Source organism: Salvelinus fontinalis, chromosome 3, assembly GCF_029448725.1.
Source record: "Salvelinus fontinalis isolate EN_2023a chromosome 3, ASM2944872v1, whole genome shotgun sequence".
Taxonomy (NCBI): domain Eukaryota; kingdom Metazoa; phylum Chordata; class Actinopteri; order Salmoniformes; family Salmonidae; genus Salvelinus; species Salvelinus fontinalis.
In genome coordinates, this window is record NC_074667.1 from 16,391,202 (window position 1) to 16,406,471 (window position 15,270).

Genomic DNA, 15,270 nt, shown 5'->3' on the forward strand with positions numbered 1-15,270 from the left:
GGAGCCACTGCCTGTTCACCCCGCTATCATCCAGAAGGCGAGGTCAGTACAGGTGCATCAAAGCAGGGACCGAGAGACTGATAAACAGCTTTTCATCTCAAGGCCATCAGACTGTTAAACGGCCACCACACTGACTCAACTCCAGCCACTTTAACAATGTAAAAATGTATGGAAAATGTATCACTAGCCACTTTAAACAATGCCACTTCATATAATGTTTACATACCCTACATTACTCATCTCATGTGTACAGTATATCACAAAAGTGAGTACACCCCTTACATTTTTGTCAATATTTGAGTATATCTTTTCATGTGACAACACTGAAGAAATTACACTTTGCTACAATGTAAAGTAGTGAGTGTACAGCTTGTATAACAGTGTAAATTTGCTGTCCCTTCAAAATAACTCAACACACAGCCATTAATGTCCAAACCGCTGGAAACAAAAGTGAGTACACCCTAAGTGAAAATGTCCAAATTGGGCCCAATTAGCCATTTTATCTCCCCGGTGTCATGTGACTCGTTAGTGTTACAAGGTCTCAGGTGTGAATGGGGAGCAGGTGTGTTAAATATGGGGTTATCGCTCTCACACTCCCTCATACTGACTGGTCACTGGACTTTCAACATGGCACCTCATGGCAAAGAAATCTCTGAGGATCTGAAAAAAAGAATTGTTGCTCTACATAAAGATGGCCTGGGCTATAAGAAGATTGCCAAGACCCTGAAACGGAGCTGCAGCACGGTGGCCAAGACCATACAGCGGTTTAACTGGACAGGTTCCACTCAGAACAGGCCTCGCCATGGTCGACCAAAGAAGTTGAGTGCACGTGCTCAGCGTCATATCCAGAGGTTGTCTTTGGGAAATAGACGTATGAGTGCTGCCAGCATTGCTGCAGAGGTTGAAGGGGTGGGGGGTTAGCCTGTCAGTGCTCAGACCATACGCAGTACACTGCATCACATTGGTCTGCATGGCTGTCGTCCCAGAAGGAAGCCTCTTCTAAAGATGATGCACAAGAAAGCCCGCAAACAGTTTGCTGAAGACAAGCAGACTAAGGACATGGATTACTGGAACCATGTCCTGTGGTCTGATGAGACCAAGATAAACTTATTTGGTTCAGAAGGTGTCAAGCGTGTGTGGCGGCAACCAGGTGAGGAGTACAAAGACAAGTGTGTCTTGCCTACAGTCAAGCCTGGTGGTGGGAGTGTCATGGTCTGGGGCTGCATGAGTGCTGCCGGCACTGGGGAGCTACAGTTCATTGAGGGAACCATGAATACCAACATGTACTGTGACATACTGAAGCAGAGCATGATCCCCCTCCCTTCTTAGACTGGGCCGCAGGGCAGTATTCCAACATGATAACGACCCCAAACACACCTCCAAGACGACCACTGCCTTGCTAAAGAAGCTGAGGGTAAAGGTGATGGACTGGCCAAACATGTCTCCAGACCTAAACCCTATTGAGCATATGTGGGGCATCCTCAAATGGAAGGTGGAGGAGTGCAAGGTCTCTAACATCCACCAGCTCCGTGATGTCGTCATGGAGGAGTGGAAGAGGACTCCAGTGGCAACCTGTGAAGCTCTGGTGAACTCATGCCCAAGAGGGTTAAGGCAGTGCTGGAAAATGATGGTGGCCACACAAAATGTTGACACTTTGGGCCCAATTTGGACATTTTCACTTAGGGGTGTACTCACTTTTGTTTCCAGCGGTTTGGACATTAATGGCTGTGTGTTGAGTTATTTTGAGGGGACAGCAGATTTACACTGTTATACAAGCTGTACACTCACTACTTTACATTGTAGCAAAGTGTCATTTATTCAGTGTTGTCACATGAAAAGATATACTCAAATATTTACAAAAATGTGAGGGGTGTACTCACTTTTGTGATATACTGTACCTTGCCTATGCCGTTCTGTACCATCACTCATTCATATTATTTTATGTACATATTCTTCATTCCTTTACACTTGTGTGTATAAGGTAGTTGTTGTGAAATTGATAGGTTAGATTACTCGTTGGTTATTACTGCATTGTCGGAACTAGAAGCAACAAGCATTTCGCTACACTCGCATTAACATCTGCTAACTATGTGTCAAATACAATTTGATTTGGAAGCCTCGGGTCATGGACTACTCTCTGATTACCACTTTAAATATGTAATTGAGTTAATTTGTCCAGGGGTAGTTGTGTTTCATATCCCAGTTGAAAACTCCTCTGGAATATCGGTACCATAAACTAAACTAATCATTTCACGCCTGTCTTGTTCCACTGTCTTGTCTTAATTCACTGGACATCCCATGTCTCCTTGAATAGCAAGGCTTAGAGTAATAGCAAGGCTTCTCATTTACCTGCATAGACCTGGCACAAGTCATTGGTGTTAACTGTTGTTTTGAGGGTGACATTTCAACCGTAGAATTATGTCAATGGTAACCAATTTTCAATATAGACAAACGTTGTCTAAAATGTGTAGAACTGTGTGTTTGAAACTTTATATGAAGAAAAAAAACAAATATGCAAAACAAACAAATTTCAAATATTATTTATTCAAGCACACTTTCAGATGTATAAATAAAATCTGACAAAATAACAACCTTTAGAATCTTTGATATGACATGGTGTGCCCAGTAAGAAGGTTTTTGATGTCCTGAAGATGCACCTGGAAAGTGTTTATGTGTGGAGAATGCAAACTGAGGGAGAGTTTCTGTTCACAGCAAGTGACATGATGCCATCCTAATGTCATGCCAATAAGTGTCTGGCAACAGACACTCTTTGGACAGGGTGGAACCCATTGTACTGTGAATGGGGATCAGGGAAAGTGTCCCTGAGTCTCCAAACACAGCAACTGGGGATGACAACTCTGTTTCCTGCACCAAGGGCACAAACTGAGTGTAGGCAGCATGCCGGTACTCCCGGGCATCATCTCCAGGCTCTGCTGCATCAGCCACTGCCAACACGTCAACCCTATGCCGCCTGTGCAAATGTAAATATCCATTGTCTAGGCAGTAATTGGCAAAATGTGGCAGATGGCTTACACAAAGGTCTGGTCCCTGACCGCAACACTTCCCCTCTGTCTGTAGGCATCTCCCTGCAGTTGCCACAGGTGCCCCAAGGTGGTACATGTGGAGATGGTGGCCCACCATTCCGCCTCCGGTAAAAAATCTCTAGGACATCAAAAACCAACCCTGGCTCTCGCTGAAACATCAGCCTCACCACCTCCCTGTTGTCTGTATTATCCAGCTCCCCGATGAAGAATTCCTGAATGAACAGATGCACACACACACAGCCTCTTATCAGTAAGGGTATTTCAGTAAGGTATTTCTCATATGTATGGTCAAGGTCTACGATTCATTCAAAGCCAATTCAAAGTACTTTCTATTGCACATTTATGAAACTAGATCATGTTTGTATTGAAGTAGCATGTGTGGAAAAATACCAAAAACAAATGTATTTAGCCACCAATTATTCTATTCATACACTATTCAACAAAAAAAATACTTATTTTTGTTAAATATATAGGCATTTTCAACATAATACCATACCTGTGTGGCAGCCATTCTATTACGTCAGGGGGGTTTAAAGCCTCTCCTCATCCTAATTTCTGTCTCTCTGCTGCCCGTTCTCTGCCCCTGGCTCTCCCTCAAGCCCTGCCTCTTGCCCTGCTAGTCGGACTGCCGTCATCAACATTGTCCAACGCAACCTGCGCATACAATGAATGACGTTAGTTAGATATTATACACTGCTCAAAAAAATAAAGGGAACACTTAAACAACACAATGTAACTCCAAGTCAATCACACTTCTGTGAAATCAAACTGTCCACTTAGGAAGCAACACTGATTGACAATAAATTTCACATGCTGTTGTGCAAATGGAATAGACAAAAGGTGGAAATTATAGGCAATTAGCAAGACACCCCCAAAAAAGGAGTGATTCTGCAGGTGGTGACCACAGACCACTTCTCAGTTCCTATGCTTCCTGGCTGATGTTTTGGTCACTTTTGAATGCTGGCGGTGCTCTCACTCTAGTGGTAGCATGAGACGGAGTCTACAACCCACACAAGTAGCTCAGGTAGTGCAGTTCATCCAGGATCACCCACCAAATCTCCAGAACCAAGCAGCGGAGTAAACGGAGTAAGGGACAGGAAAAGAAGGAGGAATGGACTTGGGACGATATATTGGACGGGAAGGGTTGCTACACATGGGAGGAGATCTTGGCTGGTAGGGATCGCCTCCCATGGGAACAGCTGGAGGCAATGAGGAGAGCAGAGGCTACCGGAGAGAGGAACCGGAGTTATGAGGGAACGCGTCTTGCACGGAAGCCCAAAAAGCCCGTGATTAACACCCAAAAATTTCTTGGGGGGGGGCTAAGAGGTAGTGGGCCAAGGGCAGGTAGGAGACCTGCGCCCACTTCCCAGGCTTACCGTGGAGAGCGGGAGTACGGGCAGCCGCCGTTACGCAGTAGAGCGCACGGTGTCTCCTGTACGAGTGCATAGCCCAGTGCGGATTATTCCACCTCCCCGCACTGGTAGGGCTAGATTGGGTATTGAGCCAGGTGTCATGAGGCCGGCTCAACGCGTCTGGTCTCCAGTGCGTCTCCTCGGGCCGGCATACATGGCACCTGCCTTACGCATGGTTTCCCCGGTTCGCCTACATAGGCCGGTGCGGGTTATTCCACCTCCCCGCACTGGTTGGGCGACCGGGAGCATTCAACCAGGTAAGGTTGGGCAGGCTCAATGCTCAAGAGAGCCAGTATGCCTCCACGGTCCGGTATTTCCGCGCCACCTCCCCGCCCCAGCCTAGTACCTACAGTGCCTACACTACGCACTAGGCTACCAGTGCGTCTCCTGAGCCCTGTTCCTCCTCCACGCACTCTCCCTGTAGTGCGTGTATCCAGTTCGGTGCCTCCAGTTCCGGCACCACGCACTAAGCCTCCTGTGCGTATCCAGAGCCCTGTACACACTGTTTCTTCTCCCCCTACTAATCCTGATGTGCTTGTCCTCAGCCCGGTGTCACCAGTGCCGGTACCACGCACCAGGTATAGAGTGGGCTTTGAGAGTACAGTGTGCCCTGTCCCTACTCCCCGCACTAGTATGAAGGTGCGTGTCCTTAGCCCGGTGCCTCCAGTTCCGGCACCACGCACCAGGTCTACAGTGTGCCTTATCCGGCCAGAGCCATCCGTCTCACCAGCGCCATCTGAGCCATCCGTCTCCCCAGCGCCATCTGAGCCATCCGTCTCCCCAGCGCCGTCTGAGCCAGCCGTCTGCAATGAGCCTGCAAAGCCGCCCGTCTGCCATGAGCCTGCAAAGCCGCCCGTCTGCCATGAGCCTGCAAAGCCGCCCGTCTGCCATGAGCCTGCAAAGCCGCCCGTCTGCCATGAGCCTACAGAGCCGTCCGCCAGACAGGAGCCGCTAGAGCCGCCCGTCAGACAGGATCTGCCAGAGCCGCCAACCAGACAGGATCTGCCAGAGCCGCCAACCAGACAGGATCTGCCAGAGCCGCCAACCAGACAGGATCTGCCAGAGCCAGCCAGCCATGAGCGTCGAGAGCCGTCAGCCAGCCATGAGCGTCGAGAGCCGTCAGCCAGCCATGAGCGTCGAGAGCCGTCAGCCAGCCATGAGCGTCGAGAGCCGTCAGCCAGCCATGAGCGTCGAGAGCCGTCAGCCAGCCATGAGCGTCGAGAGCCGTCAGCCAGCCATGAGCGTCGAGAGCCGTCAGCCAGCCATGAGCGTCGAGAGCCGTCAGCCAGCCATGAGCGTCGAGAGCCGTCAGCCAGCCATGAGCGTCGAGAGCCGTCAGCCAGCCATGAGCGTCGAGAGCCGTCAGCCAGCCATGAGCGTCGAGAGCCGTCAGCCAGCCATGAGCGTCGAGAGCCGTCAGCCAGCCATGAGCGTCGAGAGCCGTCAGCCAGCCATGAGCGTCGAGAGCCGTCAGCCAGCCATGAGCGTCGAGAGCCGTCAGCCAGCCATGAGCGTCGAGAGCCGTCAGCCAGCCATGAGCGTCGAGAGCCGTCAGCCAGCCATGAGCGTCGAGAGCCGTCAGCCAGCCATGAGCGTCGAGAGCCGTCAGCCAGCCATGAGCGTCGAGAGCCGTCAGCCAGCCATGAGCGTCGAGAGCCGTCAGCCAGCCATGAGCGTCCAGATTCGTCAGTCAGCCATGAGCTGCCCTTCAGCCTGAAACGGCTATATACCCAGAACTGCCCCTCAGTCCAGAGCTGTCTCTCTGTCCGGAGCTGCCTCTCTATCGTGATCTCCCTCTCTATCTTGATCTACCTCTATTTTCTGATCTATCCCTCTGTCTGGTGCTATCCCTCTGTGTTGATTTATCTCTCTGTCCCGGTGCTGTCCATGTCATTGATGTTACTAAAAGGATTTTGTGGGGGTAAATTGAGGGTGGACATTTTTAGGGGGAGAGGGAGGTTAGGATTGATTATGGTGGGGTGGGGACCTCGCCCGGAGCCTGAGCCACCACCGTGGTCAGATGTCAGATGCCCACCCAGACCCTCCCCTAGACTTTGTGCTGGTGCGCCCAGAGTTCGCACCTTATGGGGGGGGGTTATGTCACGTTCCTGACCTATTTCTGTTAATTTGTTATATGTGTTAGTTGGTCAGGACGTGAGTTTGGGTGGGCATTCTATGTTTTCTGTTTCTGTGTTGGTTTTGGGTTGCCTGGTATGGCTCTTAATTAGAGGCAGGTGTTTGGCGTTCCTCTAATTAAGAGTCATATTTAGGTAGGCGTTGTCACAGTGTTCGTTGTGGGTGATTGTCTTCCGTGTCTGTGTAATTGTTTGCACCATACGGGACTGTTACGGTTTGTTCGGTTTGTGTAGTCTAATTGTCCTATTCGTGCGTTCTTCTTGTTTTATGTAAGTTCGTCGTATAGGTCTGTCTACACCGTTTGTTGTTTTTGTTAGTTTATCAAGTTCGTGTTTTCGTTAAATAAATATGTCTTTTCACTTCGCTGCGCCTTGGTTCCCTCAATACTCCTCCTCTTCCGAAGATGAAGAGGAGGAGGACTGCCGTTACATCCTCAGGTTGTTTTTAACATACATAATCGATAATATTTCAACCGGACGGTTAACTATTCAATACTACAGAGAAAGAAAATGTCAAGCTACATCTCTCGCGCGCAGGAACTAATCAAAGGACACCTGACGCGTTTTGATAAATCTCGCTCATTTTTCAAAATAAAAGCCTGAAACTATGTCTAAAGCCTGGTTACAGCACGAGGAAGCAATTGGAAAAGGAATCTGGTTGATACCCCTTGAAATGGAGGAGGGGCAGGCAATGAAACAGGGATTTTTCCAAATTAAAGGCACTTCCGGGTTGGATTTCCTCAGGTTTTTGGAAACTGTGTTTTCTATCCTAATCTGTAAATTATATGCGTATTCTATGATCTGGGCCTGAGAAATAGTCTGTTTACCTTGGGAACGTTATTTTTCCAAACATAAAAATAGTGCCCCCCAGCTGAAAGAAGTTAACAAACAGATCACTGACCATTTCGAATCCCACCGTACCTTCTCCGCTGTGCATTCCGGTTTCCGAGCTGGTCACGGGTGCACCTCAGCCACGCTCAAGGTACTAAACGATATCATAACCACCATCGATAAAATACATTACTGTGCAGCCGTCTTCATTGACCTGGCCAAGGCTTTCGACTCTGTCAATCACTGTATTCTTATCGGCAGACTCAACAGCTTTGGTTTCTCAAATGACTGCCTCACCTGGTTCACCAACTACTTCTCAGATCGAGTTCAGTGTGTCAAATCGGAGGGCCTGTTGTCCAGACCTCTGGCAGTCTCTATGGGGGTAACACAGGGTTCAATTCTCGGGCCGACTCTTTTCTCTGTATATATCAATGATGCCGCTCTTGCTGCGTGTGATTCCTTGATCCACCTCTACGCAGACGACACCATTCTGTATACATCTGGCCCTTCTTTGGACACTGTGTTAACAAACCTCCAAACGAGCTTCAATACCGTACAATACTCATTCTGTGGCCTCCAATTGCTCTTAAACGCTATAAAACTAAATGCATGCTCTTCAACCGATTGCTGCCTGCACCCGCCCGCCCGCCCGCCCGACTAGTATCACTACTCTGGATGGTTCTGACTTAGAATATGTGAACAATTACAAATACCTAGGTGTCTGGCTAGACTGTAAACTCTCCTTCCAGACTCATATTAAGCATCTCCAATCCAAAATGAACTCTAGAATTGGCTTCCTTTTTCACAACAAAGCCTCATGATGCCAAACATACTCTCGTAAAACTGACTATCATACCGATCTTTGACTTCGAAATAGCCTCCAACACTCTGCTCTGCAATCTGGATGCAGTCCATCACAGTGCCATCCGTTTTGTCACCAAAGCCCCATATACCACCCACCACTGCGACCTGTATGCTCTCGTCGGCTGGCCCTCGCTACATATTCGTCGCCAGACCTACTGGTTCCAGGTTATCTATAAGTCTTTGCTCGTTAAAGCCCCGCCTTATCTCAGCTCACTGGTCACCATAGCAGCACCCTCCCGTAGCACCTACCTCATCCCCATATTGTGTTTATTTACTTTTGCTCTTTTGTACACCAGTATTTCTACTTGCACATCTATCACTCCACTGTTAATTTGCTAAATTGGAAATACTTTGCTACTATGGACTATTTATTTCCTTACCTCCTTACTCCATTTGCACACACTTTATATAGATTTTTCTATTGTGTTATTGACTGTACTTTTGTTTATCCCATGTGTAACTCTGTTGTTTTTTGTTGCACTGCTTTGCTTTATCTTGGCCAGGTCGCAGTTGTAAATGAGAACTTCTTCTCAACATGCCTACATGGATAAATACATGGATAAATAAAGGTGAATAATTTTTTTAATACATTAATTTCTCCCCTCATATAGTTAACATACTAAAACCAATCAGTCAGTTTTAAAAATCATTGTTTCCAAATCATAATTCAAAACCCAATTAATTATCCAACCCAAATTTTTTTATGACATTGCTCAGTGATTCACATTGGTTCTATCACTCAAAATTAAAACCCTCAATTTAACATACATCAACACTGGCAGAATGTTCATCCATATTAACATACACTATATTCACCTTTATAATTAACCCAATTAACTCTCTCATCAGGGTTATAATTACAGATCAGTATCTCAATGCATTCTTAGCTGAAATCACTATAAATTCAGCAGTGTAGACCTCCCCCATTAACCTGATACCCCAAATAACAGTTTTAGACAAGTCTAAATAAATTACAGGCACAGTTGACCTCCCTTTCCCGGCACTCAATCTTCTGGAATCTTCTTCATTGTCTTCAGATAGCTTCACAGTTCAAAGTGGATGGCCTATGATAATGTCCCAATTTTAATGTCTCACCTGAACCCCACCATAACTCATTATGTCCCGTCCGTTTGCCAACCAATGTACCAGCAATATGAGAGAAGTTTTGGAAAGGATCTCTCTCCATGCTCACTCCACGTGGACTTCTGTTGCACTACTGAAAGAAAAGGCAGTTGTTAACAACTGGATACTGTACACCGGTTGCTGGTTCGGACTCGGGTCTCTCGATAGAAGTGGTGCAGCACAGGGCTGTAGTGAAGGCCATTTCTTCAGTCGGTTAGAGGGGGTTGAGGTCCACACCCTGTTTGGTTAAATTTCCTTCCATGCATCTAGATACCATCTGTAGTCACAAGCCATAATCTCGAGAAAGGACAGGTCAAAACAAGAATTCAGTTCAGTGCATCTCTGATTCAGGAAATCCAGACAAATTATCTACTGTACGACAAATTATTACTACTACCAATATTCTTAATGCAAATTTCGAAAAAAAATGTCAAAGATAATAACAACACATTCTGTTGATTTTTTTTTATTTTTTTTAAACAAAGCAGACCCAATCTTGTGAGATTTATCAAAACAAAACAGAACAAACAATGCAACAATACACTCCTTCATACATCACTCAATACATTTCTATATATCACTCAAGGTGTGTAAACTTCAATCCCCCCCCCAAAAAGGTAATTCCCTCATTTTGACACATAATTCACATAGTGACTAATGTGTAAAAACAACACTGCAAATCAAATTCGAATTACTAGCCTTAATAAAAAACAAAAAAAACATTTGTACCCATAACTTCATAGTAAAAATAGACTAGAGACAGGACTATCCTTCTCGTGGTCCTATTAGTTATAAAACTTCTCCGTAATTATCAGCTTTACAAATTACCTTCTAATCATCATCCAATGTCTTGCAGATTTCTAGCGAGGGTGATCAAACCACACTAGAAAGTCAGGACAGAGGTCATTCAAACCCTTCAAATAAGTGTTTCTTACTATATTAGATTGTTTTTACATAATCAGTCAAAACATTTCAATTTCCAGGTTCACAGTAAGTTTCTTAAGTACATTTCTTATCAAAATAATTTGTTTTCAATAAAAAATTCCATGCGTGTGTATGCCCCTTTAAGATATCTCGGCACTAACCTATTTTCATAACCAGTAAGTTGTTTGTGTGGTAAACCATATGGCAAAAACAAACAAAAATGGCCAGGCCTTATTTAATTTGGTAACTCCTCTTTACCACTGAATTCAGATACCTTTATACCTATAAAACTGCCGAATTTCACTAACCCCCAAGACCATAGCCTCAGGAAACATTTCAAAGAGAGAGAAAAATGACCACCCCCATTCTCCTGGAAGAGAAAGTGTCTATCTTTAGCATTCACTATACTAATATCATAATCAGCAACCCAAAGGTTTTAACTTCAACAAACATGATAATCATAAGTCCATTGTACTCCCTCAAATCATTAATCGTTTGTTTTAATGTACCCCAACGTTTATGTGCGCTTAATTTAGCATGAAACATGTATCTCGCCACCGAGTTTAACAATTCACTCCCATATCGTATTATATGACTGGTCTCTCTTTTGCATAACCATGTAAAATTATCCTGGTATCGTTACTAGACCAATGTCCAACAACGTATGTAATAGCTGTTTAGCTTTAGATTGTTCCTGTTACCCCTCTAAATGTAATACAGTGTTCCATTAAGTGGAATCGATCCTGTCTAAAATAAACAAACCCAGAGCCCCTTTCCAGTAATCCTATCAGTTTAACCTGTTGCATTAATTTAGTAAAATATAAAACTGTTGTTTAACAAATGTAGAACTTTCAAAAAGTCAGCTTAATAGTCAATACTTATTGCAATCTATTTTAATTACTGGACATGTAATGGAAACAGATTATAATTTTTGAATACATTAACTTCCTCCTCAAATTCACTGGTGTTACTAAAACTACAAAACCAAGCAACAACAATCAGAAACTGTCAAAGAATGTTTCTCATACCTCTACTTCAAATGTTCCACTGCCTGCTCGCTTTCAACCACAGCTAATCTTTTTTACAATCTCAAGGCTCAATCCCTCTACTCATCATTTAACCTTGTACCTTGTATTAGTAAAATATCACATAATTAGGGTGCTATAAAAAAATACTAATAACCTTTTACCATTCACATATTGTCAACACTCATTAAGTTTACATCAATACTCCTTAGTATTCTCACCCATAGTAAGGTTCATAAAATAAAATAAACCTAACCATGATAATTCCCTCCTTACTAGAATACAATGTTTACATTGTAGTCTACCCTAACAAGATTACTCTATATTTTTATACCAACCTCTGCTTCACACTCATTAAACATCTGTTATTTTAAGATTAACTTGTAATGCCCAAATGTATAAAATACATCAGCCAATTCTTAAGGAAAAACACATTTAGGTGGGCACAATACTACAACCTCTTACCACCCAAAACTTAAATCCATTGCTGTTGTAGCCTTGTTTTATCATGATCATGGTCACAGCTTTATCACAATTGCCTATTCTCTATTAGAATTCATTAGATTTAGGCAACTGTCTCTTTTGAGTAGGCTACAAGTAAGAAAACAAACACTTGCAATTGTTTACAAGCATATATTCAGTTCATGATTCAAATACGATTCCATGCTCACTAGGTTATTCCAGCAGAGCATTTAGGCCACACTCGTCTTAACTTCGAAATCACCTCGCTATTTATGTTGAATAAATTTGCCTTTCTACATAGTAAAAAAGGGGGTGTAAAAATTACAGCGTTGACTTATTTTAACCCAGGTTGAGTATTTTCAACATTATGAGAAGTCAATGAGCTCTAGTTTCGGGAATTAAATCGGAATGTAAAATGATGCAGTCATTGCAGTGTAAATTCAACTCAATTCAGTGGAATGAAAAAACGCGGCAATCCTCTGCTGTGGTTGTGGATGATCATTATTTTGACTTGCTTGTCAACGCAATTGCTCCTGCACATCCTCAAATAATCAAGTAAGTAACGTCAACAACTAATAGAAAAGTTTTCACTTTGACATTTACTTTATTATAGAGTAATAGCCTATTGATGTTAATTACGCACATCATTTTTGTTTCAAGCTTCTGTCTCATCTGTTTGCGAGTCAGCATCGAGCTCCCCTGTGTGGCGGTCGTAGTCTAACTAGCACTAACTAGCTAATGTTAGGTAACTAGCGCTCTGATATGCACTGTTGATGTTATAATTTAGGCATACGTTTTTCCATATTGTTTGAGTTGAAAACTGCCCATTTAGCGTGCTCCTATTGTGGATGTAACATGTTCTAGCTCAACGTAACTCGCTAACATTAGCCGTAACCAAACGTCATCATCACAGGGATGCGTGGCAGCCATTTTCATGTTCGTTAACGTTAGCCCGCATTCACGCTGTCAGGTCACAAAGCCCTTGCACCCCCCCCATGCTTTTTGGTGAGTAGCTGACAGCTTGGTAGCTAAAATTAATTACACAGCGTTTAGCTAAGAATAGCTAACCATAGATTGTTTTATGGTAATCTTGGTCATGTTAACGCTACGTTTCCGAGCTAGTGTTAGCTAACGTTAACGTTTTCATGTTAAAATGGCTTATTAACCGAATAAGTTTGATTATGCAGGCCGTTAGCTAGTTAGCTGTCCTTATCCACATGGACTATTTAACGGTACCTAGCTTGCTAGTGCTTGGCAGGTCTATTTAGCATGAACAACGATTAGCTATCATTATCTGGTGAACTTAGCATTATTCAGCTATTAATCAACAAATGTTGTATTGTCGAGTTCAGTTGGTGCCAAAGCTAAGTGCAGCTATGGCTAGTTAACGTCAATGAACACCGTAGCAAACGTCAATCGCTAACATGAGCTAACTAGCTGACTAATGTGAGCCAGCTAGAACCAACATTGCCCAACTTTATCTTTAAGTTGAGCCATGGGTAAATTCTAAATTCACCTCACATGTTAACATAAGCAAGTGCATTTTTAAGATAAATAGTGGCATTATCAGAAGTGAACGGTGAATTTAATGAATGACATTTAGCTAACCTGTCTGCGTTGCTTTTGTTACAGTTCACAGTCAAAGTTAACTTGCTCCAGGGAATAACTTCATTGGCCACCTCAATTATTATGATAACCCTTATGATTAACTTAGACTCAGCAAATGAAGATAAGTAAAATATTTTTCAGTGGGTTATACTAGACTAGGTCAGTGTGTTAATGCTGCCAGAGCACTGAACAATGTCTCACTCGTCTAACACATCTGTTTCAACTCATGAAGACTGAACTATGTCAGGGAGACGCCTATATTGTCCAGTACTGTGCTGGGTTCAGAGCAAGACTGAGAAACATTGAGTTAGCTGGTTTGATTGCACTAGTGAATATTTGGAATTTCTGTTTAAAACCAGGTATACCCAACATGTTCAATATGTGGCAGAGCAAAAATATGTGAAACTGTCTGAGCTGACATTTGATTCTTTCTTGAAAGGTGCGTGCGTTACCTTAGGTTTGATGGTGCCTTTAGTTAAGTTGTATTTTTCTTCATATTGACACTAGGTAGTTCCCTACTATTTCACCTGGACACACAATTTCTGTGGGTTTTTTTCTTCAGCTTTCATCAAATTCAGCATACCAGAGGCAAGACAGTCTGACATCAAAGTGTATGACCAGTCTCACACAGAAATTGACAGAGGTGTTTGAAGAGATTGCAAAGGAGTCACCTGGCACCTTCTGGATCATGAAGGACTTGGTGGGTCATCACTGTGTGAAATTATTTGTAGTATTTATTAATTCAGACTCTTCACAGTTTAATGTTAAGCTGAAAGTTTGATTAATAGCAAGTATGACACAATTCAAAATACTAAATGTTCACATATTCACCTAGCTTTTACATTTTTTGCTCTCCTATTTTAAAGCCTCTCAATTATCATCGTCATCCTCTGTAAGATCTGATGACACTATAATTCTGAATTTCACTGTGTGTGACCATCATGAAGAAGCAGCCACTGGTGAAGGGAGCCAACCCAAAAGACAGTGCTGGATAAACTGAGGCTAAAGTGGTATTTGGTAGAAACTACTGTTTGGTGTAATCTGTATGTTTGTTTCATATTATGGGATTGGGGAGTGTTCTTGAGCTAATTCTTTTCAATTTTTACTATTAAAAAAATAAATAAAATCTTATACACTGCTCAAAAAAATAAAGGGAACACTTAAACAACACAATGTAACTCCAAGTCAATCACACTTCTGTGAAATCAAACTGTCCACTTAGGAAGCAACACTGATTGACAATAAATTTCACATGCTGTTGTGCAAATGGAATAGACAAAAGGTGGAAATTATAGGCAATTAGCAACACACCCCCAATAAAGGAGTGATTCTGCAGGTGGTGACCACAGACCACTTCTCAGTTCCTATGCTTCCTGGCTGATGTTTTGGTCACTTTTGAATGCTGGCGGTGCTTTCACTCTGGTGGTAGCATGAGACGGAGTCTACAACCCACACAAGTGGCTCAGGTAGTGCAGCTCATCCAGGATGGCACATCAATGTGAGCTGTGGCAAGAAGGTTTGCCGTGTCTGTCAGCGTAGTGTCCAGAGCATGGAGGCGCTACCAGGAAACAGGCCAGTACATCAGGAGACGTGGAGGAGGCCGTAGGAGGGCAACAACCCAGCAGCAGGCCCGCTACCTCCGCCTTTGATCAGGATGAGCAATGCCAGAGCCCTGCAAAATGACCTCCAGCAGGCCACAATTGTGCATGTGTCAGCATATGGTCTCACAAGGGCTCTGAGGATCTCATCTCGGTACCTAATGGCAGTCAGGCTACCTCTGGCGAGCACATGGAAGGCTGTGCGGCCCCACAAAGAAATGTCACCTCACACCATGACTGACCCA

At 43.9% G+C, this 15,270-nt stretch overlaps 1 long non-coding RNA gene across 1 annotated transcript; it reads left to right on the forward strand.

Moving 5' to 3' along the window:
* Nucleotides 1-12,540: 12,540 nt before the first annotated feature.
* LOC129840003 (uncharacterized) lies at nt 12,541-14,936 on the forward strand. Its single transcript, XR_008757147.1, has 3 exons — nt 12,541-12,824; nt 13,990-14,127; nt 14,294-14,936. It is a non-coding gene; the product is annotated as an uncharacterized LOC129840003 (long non-coding RNA).
* Nucleotides 14,937-15,270: the final 334 nt, after the last annotated feature.